We start from the raw sequence: 16,879 nt of genomic DNA, 5'->3' as shown, positions 1-16,879 counted from the left end.
GGATTTTGTTTCTTTGAGAATTGTTATATTTTGTATAGATTTTATCGCGGGCTTTGAGCGCGGCGACCGAATTAAAAAATTCCGTAACGAAAATATAAAAACCTAACATACGATGACGTAATATAGGTACGGCAAATACGCGATTGATCGTTTGTTTGCATCGACACGAACGGTACCGACTTCTTCAAGTCATCATGATGGGCATGGTCGAGGGGAAAAGACGCGCTGGCAGAAGGAGAAAGTCTTGGTTTGTTTTTATAGAACAGGGGGCAAACGGCATGGGGAAAGCATGAATTGTAAGCTTCAACTGGTCTATAGTGAAACTAAATGGAACTTTTAAGATGTATAAATAAAATAAAAAGTACTCAAAAATTTTATTAATTTTTTTTCTAAAGGCAGCTGGCCCTTCCATTTATGTAGGTAAGAAACGTGTTGGGTTTGAAATCTTCCACGGACCATTTCACAAGATAGTTCCTTTAAGGATCTATCCAGTCGCCAAACTCCAAAAAGTACATTTTTTCCATTTTTTGTCATCGTTTCTTAAAGTATATGGTAAAGATAAAATATATGGTGAAGTTGAGTAGTATACATAAACTACTCAACTTCACCATATATTTTATTTTTTTCCATTTCCATTTTGAAAGATGTGATTTAGATAACTTGGCCCGATAGGAAAAGAATCAAAACAATTTTTTTTAAACTTTGAATTAATTTTATGACGAAAATTTATATAGAATTGAGAAGAGACATTGAAATTTACACCATGTGTTTTATCGCAAGCCATTTCAGAAAAAAATAATGATTAAATTTCACTAAATTAATTTTTAATGCCGGCGCACCGCACTCCGCCCCGAGACACTGACACAGCAATTCGTGATGGGAGAGGGCCTTAACTAGTAAACTATGGGTGCCCATGGGCTGTGATGACTACTCTTTTTGGGCGTCCCGTACACTCCTCCTATAAAAAAACGAGTACTGTTTTATAGTCTGTTCAAACTTTAACAAAATATTATTCTCAACAAAAGTTTTTTAGGATAAATTTAATACCGAAAACATAGAAAAACTTTAGCTTTTGGTGTTTATAACACAGATTGTATGTTTTCATTTGATCTTATTTTATTTGTATTTAGTGCGTAAACAATGTAAATATAGATATACAAATGCATGGAGTGATCATATACCTACTGGTACATGATCATCTATTGGGGCTTTTACCTTAGTAATAATTAATTTACAAAGAAGTTTCAAGTTTCTGACGTGTGTACTTTATACAGACGCACTTTTTAAATTCAAGATACCAATATTTAAATAAATGAATATTGCGATTAGTAAATTCAGTAATTCTTTTATTTTAACAATTGCCCTTTTCAGCCTTGAACCCCTCACTGAAGGGAGAAGGAATTCTCATATTTAATGTCATATCATGCATGGTGTAATGGCTTAAAAAGTACGAACGTGACATAGGTTTACTTATTTTGTTATAATAATTTATAACATAAATAATAAAAACGTCTAAGCTTTCTAAAGGGCGGGATCAGAAAAAAAAAATCAATGGCACTGCAACGTTTTTAGGTCTAGGCCTCAGATTTCTGTATCTGTTTTTTAATTTAATAGGCCAGTAGATGACCAGCCTTTTTTGCTTGACTCACGCCCTCGCCTTTTTAGGAATAAGGCAGTATTTAGGTTCCCTACCTGTTTTGCGTTTATTATATTTGCGTTATACATCATTTAAAAATAAAATAAAACTGAATTGTACACTTAAGAAACTATTACTCACTCTCTTGTTAATAGGTTTATAAGAGTAAGTAATATTTGGAATTCAAATTCTAAATAATTTAAATAAATTTTTGAATTTAATTTCACAATCAGTACCTGGATGACCGAGATTTGCTCGGTATTTTATTTTTATAATTTGTTTTTTTTGGAAATTATATTTATGTACGAATTACAGACTAATAAAGTGTTGAATATGGATTTATTTATCGAATAAAGATAATTATATTCATATTTGACTGACATCTTTAAACGAGCAATTCTATGTTTCAGTTGATAAAACACGAATAAAATGACATTTTATAGGGATGATTCCTAGATGGATCGATTTATCGCCCCCAAAGCACCCCGTATACTAAATTTCATGAAAATCGTTGGAGCCGATTCCAAGATTCCAATTATATATATACATGTTACAGCCAAAGTAATTAATCTGGATATTATGTTTATTATCTAGCCATTATATATAATGTCTACTCAATTTAGATAAAGTGATAATTGACACGGAATTAATCACATTAACTAGCAATTTTATATAATATCTTCAAAGACTTGGATAATGTAATAAAACAAGTAGGTACTGTTAAGGTTTATATTAAGAATTAAAATGAAATTGCCATAGATATAATAATTCTACATTAATTAACATTGTTATAATGTAATTAAACTTTATAACGTAAACTTAAAGCTTACTAGCCGTTAAAAACAACAAAAAGGAACAGATTAATACAAGTATTTGGTATCTATCGTTGAAGACTACAATAATAAAATATTTAAAATGATATTCATTAAATGAGTCATAAGTATTATTTATTGTTACAAGTAAGGCGCTAATTTTGAGTTACACATGAGGTTTGACTTTTTACATTTACACCTGTTAGAAACGCATTCCCCAGTACAGTTGCAGTGCTGAAATCCTTGGCCGCCAAGATGTGACTCTTTTTTTGCACATTCTCTGATGGTAACTTCATGTTGGGGAACGATATCAATTGTAATAAAAGTTTCTTTGCAGACAGTGAACTGATTTCTTGCGTAAAGTTGATTTAGAATCTTATTATTATATTTTATTATATATTATATATTAATATTTATTACTTTGGCTAACTTTGACCTGCTATTATGAATAATATCCGGATGAAGTGATTAATTTATCATATTGTCTAGTCAATTTTGTTATTATATATAATGACCCGTCATTATATATAATATCTATTTAATCACTGTGACTGTAACATATATATACACAAGAATTGCTCGTTTAAAGATATAAGATATAGCCCTGCTGTGGGGCATGGGCCTAACGTTGGGAAAGATTGATCTAAGGCCTATTTCTTCGTTATTTTTCTTACACAAGCACATAGAAAGTTAAATGGTGAACCTACGACCTCAGAGATGAGAGTTACATGGTGAAATGTCTTCCAATCAACACTACTCTAGGTATTTGGCATTGGTGTGAGTTAAATCAGATTAGCTTTAGAAATATGCGTAAGATATTATTATATTCTTAGGGTCCTTCAAGAAAAGAGCGTACAAATTCTTAAAAGGTCGGCAACGCACTCGCGAGCCCTCTAGCATCGAGAGTGTCCATGGGTGGCGGTATCACTTAACATCAGGTGAGCCTCCTGCCCGTTTGCCCCCTGTTCTATAAAAAAAAGAGGTGACGCCATGACGAAGACGCCATCTTAAATAGTTTCCTCCTAAAAGGCTGGGCATATAATAACAATATACGTCCATACTGACCCAAAATACTATATTAATAATAGTGCATTTAATTAAGTATTATATATATTTTACGCACAATGTGCGAAGCGTAGAACAGCGGGAGATGAGTGGAAATAAATGCATGGAGCTGTTCGCACTAGTTTTATTTACAGTCAATTTATAAATTAACATTACTGTGATTATTACATACATTACATAAATTAACAAATTATGATTATCATTGGCGCTGATCACTAAATATATGAGTTTTGATAGGCGTTCATGAACTTTTTTCGCCGAGTTATTTTATATAAAGAAAGCTAAACAAAACTACCTCATTTCATGGGCCACAATTAGAGTCAGGCAACTGCACACTCAGTGAAATGGTAGGCTCTTTTTCTGATGACCCTTAGTGGAATTGGTTTGGAAATACTTGAGGAGGCAGCTGGTTCCACATAGTGGTGATGCGCGGCTGCCTTATAAATGCTCCGTTGTGAAACTACGGACGTCGAAATGATATTTATATTCTTTGCCTTGACGTCCGATACTGAAACTCAGCTACAGATATTAGACCGAATTACTCCTCTGAACAATCTCCATAGTAAATTGTGTTTACATTAAAAACAATGTTAAATTCTAATGAAAACTGATATTATTTTAAACTAACGTAATAAACTACTTTTAGAAAAAAAATATCTTTCTATTTATCATTATTTAAGTGAAACATTATAATTATTATAAATTTCATTTTTAATATTATGATGATATGATTAATAGTGTAATTAATATGTAAAATTTTACCTTTTGATTATGTAAGTCAAAGTTACACGCCATTACCTGTGGAATATGCAAAGTTATATTGTGCCATTATAATATTTTTACCATATTCTTGCAAATAAATTATTGCTAAATCATTTATATTTAATTATCACATTTTTTTAAAGAACTGACAACAAGCCATTTTTAGTAGTTTTTTGTATAAAAAACTGGTGTAATCCATTCTTAAGCACCTCTCATTAATATACCATAGCACGCTGACTACGTCTTCTATAAAAAAAAATTATATACCTAAAAAATAAATATAGTTAGTAGGAAGTCTCCACATCTTTCCCAATCCGCCCGCCCGCCCAGCGCGCTATATAAGCGGCTAGGATCAAAGATTGTTGCATTACCAGCGTGACACGCGGTGAGTACTTTACATTTACGATTTTTTATGTGTTATTTATGCGTTTCACAACTGAGCGTTTTTCAAGGCAGTTTTTGCCACCAATATGTAGGCCATATATATAGCCCACTGAAGTATTTCCAAGTCGATTTAGGGTCCTTCAAGAAAAGAGCATACCAATTCTGAGCCGGCAACACACTCGCGATTCCTCAGGTGGTATCACTTAACGGAATGTTGCACTTCCACATTTGTTAAATAAAAAATAATTGTAAATACAACTCAAAATTAATATTCCCGGGAAGTAATAAAATAACAAAAAGAAAATGCGTTGCAGCCTGTAATCTTTTTAATAGATCAAAGTTTGTGAAATGCAAATCGTTTTTGACACAAGGAATTCTTACTTAGTGCTAAGGCCAATGTATGGTTCCATGGTCATCGGGTATTTTAAATAATTGAGGACTTTTTCTTCTAAAATAATCGGCGTACAACAAAAGAATATAAGCGAAAGAATGAATGCAATGAACAGTGAAAGTCAGTGCCTACGTCTGGCTCTATCGTCTATACTCTCGGGGCATAAATAAATGACTATTAATTTATTAAGTATTTATTTATTCACACTTCTTTGCAAAGAAACACAAATAACACAATACATAAAAATTATCCATCCCTTATGCAACGGGCGGCCTTCTCGCTAACAACCGATCTCTTGCAGGCAACCCTAATACCCATTTACGTATTTTACGTATATTCTTTGACATAAACGGGACAATGTGAAAAAAAAACAAGTTATTTATTTAGAAAAAGTTAGTTGGCTTAAAATTTACGAATCACAAAATAAAGGTACCCAAAGTTATAGTTATCAAAATAACAATTTTGTTTAAATATAGCTGATGACAAATAACAATCAAACTTTTGGCACGTTGTTTATTATACTACTTCTTAAATTTTTGCGACAATTTTGAATCCGACAGTTCATTTCGGGGACATTGGGAGTTGGGACTCGTAATTGGAAAAAGGGACAGTCCCGTTCAAAACGGGACAACTGGTCACGTTAGGCATAATTCTCATGATTTAGCTAATTGCTATTAGAAGAATGACTGTAATGTAACGGTTGAAGAGAGTGCCTGCGTCCGGCTTTACTCTAGGGGCGTAACTTTGACGATGTAGATAATCGCCACGCTTATAAAACTAAAAAAGCTGGAGTAAGCAAACAGGAGTGTATTCACGATAGTGCCATAGAAAAACTAAAATTTAGTTATTTTTATACGATTTTCCTGTTAAGCTTCATAAAAGTACCCAAAACTAATTATTTCACAATCACTACATAGTATAAAACAAAGTCGCTTTCTCTGTCCCTATATCCCTTTGTATGCTTAAATCTTTGAAACTACGCAACGGATTTTGATGCGGTTTTTTCTAATAGATAGAGATTCAAGAGGAAGGTTTATATGTATAATAATATCCATTAAATAGTGGAGCAGTAATGTTATTTTTGAGCTTTTTTGAAAGAAGTCTTCAGCCCAAATAAAAGAATATTTTGCCATATTATACATGATGTCTTATACAGCATTGTACAAAATTTTATGAAAGCGTTTCGCTTCGGGAAATAAACTTTTGGAGATTTCGGCCATGATGGTGGGCCGGTGGTGACTCCTAAAACCTTAGCTCCCATTGAAGAAATTTTACTCGTAAAATGGTTTTTATTTTCTTAATTAGACCACTCACAAAATTGATGTACTATATAATCTTATATCTTTAAACGAGCAATTCTTGTATATGTGTTACAGTCACAGTGATTAAATAGATATTATACATAATGACTGGTCATTATATATAATAACAAAATTGACTAGACAATATGATAAATTAATCACTTCATCCGATATTATTCATAATAGCGGGTCAAAGTTAGCCAAAGTAATAAATACGGTCTAACTGACTTGTTCCCCTCCCGCTCTTCATCCCGCTGCCATTATTATAGTCTTTAAATTTTTATTTCTCTTTAACGATAGATACCAAATACTTGTATTAATCTGTTCTTTTTTGTTGTTTTATCGGCTAGTAAGCTTTAAGTTTACTTTATAATGTTTAATTACATTATAACAATGTTAATTAATGTAGAATTATTATCTATGGCAATGTCATTTTAATTCTTAATATAAACCGTAACAGTACCTACTTGTTTTATTACATTATCCAAGTCTTTGAAGATATTATATAAAATTGCTAGTTAATGTGATTAATTCCGTGTCAATTATCACTTTATCTAAATTGAGTAGACATTATATATAATGGCTAGATAATAAACATAATATCCAGATTAATTACTTTGGCTGTAACATATATATATAATATATAATTGGAATCTCGGAATCGGCTCCAACGATTTTCATGAAATTTAGTATACAGAGGGTTTTGGGGGCGATAAATCGATTTAGCTAGGAATCATTTCTAGAAAATGTCATTTTATTTGTGTTTTATCAACTTAAACATATAATTGCTCGTTTCAAGATGTTAGTCATATAAAAACTTAAATATGAATATAATTTATCTTAATTCGATAATTATATTCATATTTCATAATTTTATTAGTATGTAATTCGTACTTAAATAAAATTTCCAAAAAACACGATTTATAAAAAAAAAATACCGAGCTAAGCTCGGTCATCCAGGTCCTGTACAATAATACAAGTAAAGTTTACAAAATACTATTTGAAATAAAGCACTCGGGGCGTTTGTCATTTCGCATGACATCTGTCAAGTAACAGATGTCAGAATAATAAGAGACTCTACCCTTTTGAATTTTCAGAGAAAATTGCGGACATAATTAATTATGTATTAAATTGCGCCGTATCTTTTAGATATGTTACGTTACTCATTAAAAGTTTTAAAAACAGAAGTTTTTCTAAATTTTAATGGGAATTGTTAAGTGATTGGTCAAATATGACCATACCTCGATCAATAAGTAATAACAAGTGAAACTCGCCGTTATAAATTTACTCGCTGTATTGCAATTTGTTACTGGTACTATCTACTAAGAGATTTTACTCCAAAATAGTCAATGGCCATAGAAGGAAGCTACACTAACTTGTGATTTGTGGGAGTTGAAACGAGTCTATCGATTTTCTTTTAAATTATTATTATTTTACAGTTAATATTGGTTACTGTTGGATTTTATGAGACATAAATTGCTTTTTTTGTCTATACTAGGCGTGTCTTAAGATTATTGCGATTTATCTCATCAATAGTAGTTGTATTTAACATTATATTTTAAATTAAATTATTACTTTTATGAAATTAATTCCATCTGGAAACAATCAAGTATGCAAAATTGTGTATTCCGGTTGCATCAAAGGCTTTTACTATAAGCGCAATTAATAAATGTTATATTGCGGTGAAAAATGGTGCAACACGTTTTAGAACAAGCTTTGTCAGGCATAGATGGCCGATCTACTTGCTTATTATTTACAGAAATAAATAGCAAAGAAACATATGAAATGTGATATTATAACGTTATTTTTAAATTACATTCGAGTCCAACTCACAAGGAGAATTTTTATCCTGGTGAATATTATTTTAGAATTGACGTTTAAGAAAATTATGTTTTCGTTTCATTCGCGTTTAAAAAGCGCGTGTGTTTAGAAATATTACGTATTAATTGGTGTTTGTTTTGTCTATTAATGTTCTAACTTATCTGTTTCATATAATTTATTATCGAAGTGAAACTTCTTTATCGGCGTTGGAAAAAAAAATTACCATCACATTTTTCCGTTACGCGCCATCTTTTTCTTGTTAATACGGATGCTTAAAACATTCGAGAGATTCGAACCCATTAATAACAAAAACATACAATAACGATTACAATGATACCAATAATTACATTACAATTAATGAAATTATAATTCTAATTCTGTAAAAATTTGTTTACTAATTAAAAAATATTTATAATATATTTCAGAAATTATATTTAGTTTTTTTATTTAATTTAGAAATAGAAATTCTCTAAATTAACTTTATTTAACCAATATCTGTTAAGCGTAGAAGATCATTTTTCGAAAAATACAATCGTTTAAAGAAGTTTCACTTCTTACGTGTGTACACTAGTACACGCAAACATTTTTTTTTGGCTATGTAATCTGTTTCTACTTAGTTTTGTTTTTTAATATGTATGTTTGTTTTAAGATTGTAATTTTCGGTATAACACGAGGTAAAATTTGCTCAAAATCTCTTTCTTGTATATATGTATATTTTAGAAATATCGTTCATAAAAACATACATATTTTGTAAAGTCAACGGAAATAGACATCGTCCAAGTAGACATGTTTTTGAAGTAGACAAAATTTCATCTGCTACTGTATGGGAAAACAAATGATGGGGTACATCTTAGTATGGCAAACAAAGTTTATGATAATTTACATAAAAAGATCCTCTGACTAGAGTTGTTAAAAATCGACTTACGTACTACTATTAGAAAATAAATATTATTCTATACATGATTATTTGCGTGAAACATTATAATCTTATCTTATATCTTTAAACGAGCAATTCTTGTATATATATATATATATATATATATATATAATTGGAATCTCAGGATCGGCTCCAACGATTTTCATGAAATTTAGTATATGGGGGGTTTCGGGGGCGATAAATCGATCTAGCTAGAAATAAGAAATAAATGATAGAAAATAACAAAAAGGTGGTGTTTGAGTAGTCCCAATTTAAACTGAAAAATGAATCCTCCTGACATCTATCGGCGAATAATAATACTATTTTTTTTAAATTGCTTTAACGACACAACAACACTAAAGCTATTCCAGCATAAATAATCTATATTGTTCATTTTACATCATTTTATTATTATGTAATTCGTAATTCGTACTTATATATAATTTCCAAAAACACAATTTATATAAAAATAAAAATACCGAGCAAAGCTCGGCCATCCAGGTACTTTATATTAATTTGATAACGTCAATGATATTTTATCACTATAAAAATATAAAACTCGACTAATTGATGTGACTCATTATGTAATAAATTTATTTTACGACAAATTCGAACGTTTTTTTTGGCCGAATTATTTAATTTGTTACAGGCATTTTTGCACCATATCTTGCAATAAATTATTATTATTGTAAGTGCCTGTTTCACAATGTCCAGATAAGTTCCAAATAAGCTATTTATTACTTATTGGTAGGATAAACTAGTGTTTATTGCGATTTACGACTGTCAGATAGCGCTATTCGTCTTTAGCTACTTAGAACTTTTATCTTCCGAATAATTGATGTGTTGTATAAATGCATCTTGCATTTGGTACTTTATCCATACATTGTGAAACAGACCCTTAGTAAAATAAACAAGTAAGATTAAAATACATTTATCATTCTATTATCTATCTAACACTGTTCTTTCCGGTCTTAAAGAACGCCGCAATTTTTGTCTGCTCTGTATCACTCACTGTTTCCTTAATACTGTATATCGTTATAAAGATATAGGTAATAAACAATTTGTTCTCAAATAATATTATTTGCAAAATTAAAATGATGTATTTTGACGCACCATGCTTTTAATTCCTTTAAACTTTAACACCCCATTGTAATATTGTAATTTGATAATGAACGCGAAAAAATATATGAAATGGCGCAAAATCGTAATAAGTTTTAAAATTAATATACATGTTCTAAATTCAAAATGTTTAAAAAGTTGAATAGAAGAAAAGTTTTTATGTATAGCAGTATTTATGGCTTCACTAGTTACAGTCTCGAATAAATAAAACTCCCGGTATTAGGCTTAGGCAGACGAAAACATAAGTATGCTACTATGTATGTTTGTTGTCACGTGATTAACCTGAATCAATATATTCAAAAAAAATCTAAATTTTAAAAGTAACGTTTTTTCAGATTACTCTCAATAACACTTACATACTGTCACATATATCAGAGAAAGGCAGAAATCTTCTGTCTCTTTCAAGAGAAAGAAAGAAAGAAAGAGACGCAAGTTGACATCAATTAAAAGTGCCAGAGTGACAATACAAATTAAATTAGTGTTTAGGGACAATGATAACGGATCGAAATAACCTTGTTGTTCTTATCTTTATGATTATCTTAATTTATAGATGTCATATTAGTGCCATAATTGGTAATTTACAACGCTACTACCAAAACACTTGACTCTTTGTTTGAAATACTATAATATATAATACTATAATACAACATAAAATGAGGATTCGAAAGAAAAGTCCATTGCACAGGCACGAATGACCTCAGAATTTAAAAAACCTGCCTGCTATTATTGTTATATAACACAAAGTTTGTTCGAACACTTTGTTATATTATTACATAAATCAGTGGCGCTACTACTTCTTCAGGTGACCTACTGGCGTCAGATTTCTGAATAAACAGATAATCATTTTTAAATCTAATAGGCAAGTCGGTGATCAGCCTCCAGTGCCTGACACACGTCGTCGACTTTTAGGTCTAAGATATGTCGGTTTCCTCACGATGTTTTCCTTCACCGTTCGAGCAAATGTTAAATGAACACATAGAAAGAACGTCCATAGGTGCACCACCCGGGATCGAACCAACGACCTCGGGTATGAGAGTCGCACGTTGAAGCCACTAGGCCAACACTGCTTTTCTGTTCGAACACTTATTTTTTTATTGATGTGGTATCAAACATAATATGTATAATATTCACGGAGTATGTTATAAGCTCTGTTATCTAAAATATATGACAATTTTGGTAACACAAAATCAATTACCAGGAAAACAGCGGATTAGGTATGACAGATTTTAAAATTGATCAGCCCAATAAAGGATTTTCGTGTTTTTTACCTTATTTGTCTCTGTTTCGAATAGTAGAACTACTAAATAGAAAAATACGATTTTTCATTACAAAATGTTACGCCAAATATTGAATGTTTATTGATTTTGAAAATGTAGATATTATTATCAATAAAGGCAAATGATCGGTTAAAACGACTATTAAAACCTAAACATAACAATCAAATATACAGTATTTACAATTTTCTTTACCTACATAGTAATCATAATGATAATTAAAAATTAAAACAAATTTTAAAAAATTGGTCCCTATTACAATGTTTAGAAATTGGCATGTGAATTGTCAAAAAGATATGCGTTTAGAAATTAATCTCATGTAACTATGGAGATTATATCAAGCAACTTAATCTTAATATTTATATAATTATTCAAATCAAATCAAATCAAAATTTATTTATTCAGTTTAGATGCGACTTCAGGCATGCTTATGAATGTCAAAAACGTTTACAAAATTCGCATAATTTACAATATTAGTAATCTAACAGTTAACACACATATGTAAAACAAATCACTTAGACAATACAGAAAGCCAAAACAGATGAAATAGATAAACAATAGATATGAAACAACACACAACATGATTATACACAAATACATACAGACAAAAAACGAAAGAAAACTGAAATGTAACATTTGAAACTGCAAATATAATTAATATTTCAAATTCTGAGATTATTAGTTTAAATATATATCATGAGTCTAAACACAAATATTTGCACCTGCATAAGTATCGAAACATTGATATTTTTTAAAACTAAGGAATTTCAGAAAGCTTTTTTTCTTTATTTTCTACAGCTTTTTTATATTCTACTAGTTGACCCGGCGAACTCCGGTCCGCCTAACAGTCTAGTAATATCGTGTTAACTTAACCTAAATTTAATTGAGGATTTTATAGAGATAATACATTAATACAAAATTTTTCCAAATACAGAAAGGTTTTGCGAAAGGAGAATGGCAGTTTTACACATTCTGCCTCTTCCTTTTAGAGCCTATATTGCGATACTACAGTACTTTCTCATATACAACATTTTTTGTTTTGTTATCCGACGCAAGAACAAATGAAGCTGATTTATTTATTTGCCGACACGTGAACAAGCCACATACAATTGACCATGAGAAAACATTGCCTTTTCTAGATTTAGACCACCATGCGTAGTTTTGTCACCACATGCTGTTTGCAATCGTAAAATAAATGAATTTATTGAAGTTATGCTTCTTTTGGCGCGAAGGAGAAAAATGATGAGTAAATTTTTAAGATGCGCGCGCACACAAATACCTAAATTCGACATGTTAAAGTTAGGTCTAGGTGGCATGGAAATCGATATGTTCAAGTTGTATATTCTAGTATCTTTATATTTAGAATACGTGTTTCGTTTATTATTATTTTGGTATTTTTAAATCAATTTCATATACGACGGGGATAGTATTTACTAATAATTTATTTATTTAAAATCTTTTTCATTAATTTCAATATTTATCGTTAATCAATTTTAAGTTTTGTTAACTTTAGTTAATTTTTTGCATACGCCAAAGAAGTATAACTTCTAACGCGTGTACATAAATACACTCACTCTTTTCATTTTTTATATATATGATTACTTTCAGAAATTTTATTAAGCACTTATTATGCTATTCGGAGCGGAGAGTATCTAGTAGATATCTACTAAAAAAGAGATTACTGAAATCGGTCCAGCCGATCTTGAGTTATAGGTGATGTAACTAACACTTTTTTGTATATTTTTATATACAATATGGAGACCAGATAATAAAAAAAACTTAATATTCATTAAGTTCATTTGATCTGAATCCCGACATTTATTATAGGACCCGAAGAACGCTGTCTCAACTCGTTATAAAAAGTTATGAAAATTAAATTAGACATCTTGTTTTCTCTGTAATTTTTCAGCCCAGGCCATTAATAAGAGTGGCCAACTAATTATAGTCGAAACTTCGGTTAGCTAAACAAAACGAACAAATTGGAAACTTCAACACGTTTCAATTGTATCTAACTCGATAGAACTTATAAACTAGCTGTTAACTTTGTGTCTCATAGAATAAATAACAATACTTCGTATCGAATATATTTTCTCAATTCTCTGCTGAAGGTAACTTGTGGAATATGGTTTTTCCTCTGTCTAACAAGGATCGACGTGGCGTAGGTTGTTTATTCTATCAGTGAGGCAGAAAACAGCGAGAATTTTGCCATAACTGTTTTGCCTTGATATGTAATAAATCTAATAGAATCTGCATGTCTATACCTAGAAGTTTTTTGAAGTTATACTTCTTTTGGCGCGTTAAGGAAAAATGATGAGAGTAAATTTTTACGACGCGCGTGCACACCGCAACATTAAACCGACACCCTGAAGTTAGCTATAGTCAATATTTAGGTTTTTCTGTAGTTAGTGTCTTTTTTTCTAGAATAAGTCAAAACACATAAAATTTAAAAAGATTTATAATTTTTATCTTGCTACGCCAAAGAATGATAACTTTTAACACACGTTTCTTTGTTATTTTTATTTTATTTTACATTCGTTAGAAGTAATATTCTGCAATGATCAAGAACAACATTACAATTAGAAAATAATAATATTCTGGTAAAAAATTTTATACAATACTAGCGACCCGCCCCGGCTTCGCACGGGTGCAATGCTGATACTAAATACACTACAGAAAATCTGTGAACGTTGTATATAAAAATGTGGGTTATCCATACGAGATCGACATATATACCATCACGGACTTTTCTGTAGACCTTTTCAATGTGTACAATACTTAGTGCATTATTTTGATAAAACTCGTAGGGTTCAGCCTGCGTTTGCAATGTAAACGGAAAAAATGTAATTATTTACGACATCACATTAGAATCCTCAAAAATAACAGTACTTCTCCACTATTTAATGGATGTTATTATACATATAAACCTTCCTCTTGAATCACTCTATCTATTAAAAAAACTACGCATCAAAATCCGTTGCGTAGTTTCAAAGATTTAAGCATACAAAGGGACATAGGGACAGAGAAAGCGACTTTGTTTTATATACTGTGTAGTGATTATAGTAGAAGATCCAGCCCTAAATCGTCCTTCACCGGGGTGAGGAATGAACGAAACATATTTTAAATGAAATTTAAAATATTAAAAAATAAATAAACAATGGGTTCGCTGAAAAAATCCTGGACAGGCTATATTAAATTATTAATTAAAAAATGATTTTTTATTAAAAATTGTACTGATGAGATTAATAAGAAAATCTTATACCAGCTGAAAGTATGAGACTTGCAGAATGTGCAATTGTTAGGTTCTTTATTTTTTTCCTGGATGGACTACAAGGTTCACAGGTATACACAGGTATATTGATAGTAGGTTTTTACACTGAAATGATTAATCAATAAATTTTATATCAACGTGAGCGCTGTTTTATTGCAAACACGTTGATATAAGGTTCACTGCAAAAATGTTGGTCCTAAGTGCGGTTCGCGAATTTAAAAATTGGAATTTTAGTCCGGCTGGGAACAGGCCGACAAAGAAGTCCGAGCTGAATAAAATAAAATAAAAGCGAATAAGAAACAACCAAACCAACACCTTGATTGCATTAACTGCATCGACTTAGCACTAAAGTTGGTACCAAAATTGTGTAAAAGTCTACCTGCTTAATCCACGCATTCACAGGGTCTGATTATACTGCTGCATTTTATAATAAAGGAAAAGTGAGACCATTTAATTTTTTTTTATTTTTACATCACTAACTGATGAAGCTGATATTTTCATTAATGAAAAAATGGATATTGTTCAAGAGTTTACGGCAAAAATGTATGGCGTTAATTACTGCAACAGTGTTAATGATGCAAGAAATCGTATTTTGATGAAAAACTACGGTACGGTAAAAAAAAAACTTTTGATTCAAACACTATACCACCATGCTGGATTTCACTACTACAAAATTTTTTTAGAACTATATATGTAAATTCTATGTGGCTTTATGCGACCGACTCTACCTGTGTAAAATCCAACCCTGAAAAGTACGGGTGGCATTTTGATGATTATTTGAAACCAACGGGGTTTATTGGGGACCAAACTCCTTTGAAAATCCAGTACATTGTGGAAATGACGGAAAATGAAGAAGAATCTGCTGAGTCTAATGAATTCGAAAATCAAGATTTTACTTCCGATGAGTCACATATTGAATAGAAAATAATAATTAAAACTTTTTTTTTCATTTATATATTTTTTTTATTTATATTATTTCCAATAAAATTTTTGTACTTAATGCCTTTTTTTAATTTATATTTTTGACTGTCCTCTTCGTTTAATTTTACTTTTTTTATTGAAAGAGCAAATGAAATTTCAAGATAAGTATACGGATTTTTATTAAGAATGATATTATAAAAATATATATTTGTTTACTTTAAGTAATATTATTTAATAATTAGATATGATATATTATTATATATAAATTACATTACATTAGTATGTATTCATTAAATTATTTTTTCCACAACTCAACTGTCAGTTGCTCCAAAATAACGCTCAGTATTTTGTATTGTATATCTATCATTCTCTATCGCATGAAATAATGACTTGTGCACTCTCCATCCTTCGAGGGCCGCGTCGCGCGCAGCTGCTATGTTGCATCTTTCTTTGCAATCATTCATTATACGAATGGGCAATGGCACTATCATTTCATTATTATTGTTAATTATTTATTTAATAGAAATAGTTTGAATATCGATTTCTTACAAATATCAAATTGTCATCTATACGTCATTACGTAGCTGTCATTATACGTCAATTACATAGCTATCATTAGCGTTTTGTTATTCCAAGTCTGATTCTGTTTTGTTATACCACGTTTTATAGTGACTGACGTTTCATGTCAAGTCCCACGGGAACGCTGTCGAACGGGATTAAAAGTATCTTATGTCCGTCACCTGGCTCTAAGCTACCTCCATACCAATTTTCACCCAAATCTGTTCTGCCGTTCTTGAGTTATAAGTGGTGTACTAACATAACTAACACGACTTTCTTTTATATATATAGATATATATATATATAAATAATGTATGCTCGTTTAAAGATATAAGATTTTATTTAATACAGTTTAAGTTTGTTTATGTTAAAGTGGTAACAACAATTTAATAAAATTTAATTTTGTTCTTACATAAAATGTATGTTAGCTGTAGAATTACGTAAAGATCAAAGTGTTTTTATTTTTATTAATAAAACTAATGATTCTAAATTTACATTTAAGTACTACTAGTTCGCAAGTCAAAGGCGTAGAGCGGGCGCGAAGAACTGGCAAGAAACTCTCCGCCTTTTTTTAATCGCCAAGTTTTGAGTTATACAAATTGTTTTAACTGAAGTTTCCAAAAAAAAGTTGTGTCTTAAAGGACGAATAAT

The 16,879-nt window shown here is 30.6% G+C and overlaps 1 protein-coding gene across 1 annotated transcript in view; it reads left to right on the top strand.

Moving 5' to 3' along the window:
* Nucleotides 1–4,647: 4,647 nt before the first annotated feature.
* Nucleotides 4,648–16,879, top strand: part of LOC110993699 (cardioactive peptide) — a 16,807-nt gene continuing 4,575 nt past the window's right edge. Inside the window, exon 1 of the mRNA XM_022260050.2 lies at nt 4,648–4,660. The gene's annotated coding sequence lies outside the window, so the exon portion shown is untranslated. The remainder of the gene's footprint in view (nt 4,661–16,879) is intronic.

This window comes from Pieris rapae, chromosome 24 (assembly GCF_905147795.1).
Source record: "Pieris rapae chromosome 24, ilPieRapa1.1, whole genome shotgun sequence".
NCBI classification, from domain to species: domain Eukaryota; kingdom Metazoa; phylum Arthropoda; class Insecta; order Lepidoptera; family Pieridae; genus Pieris; species Pieris rapae.
This window is presented reverse-complemented; position numbering and strand designations above follow the sequence as displayed.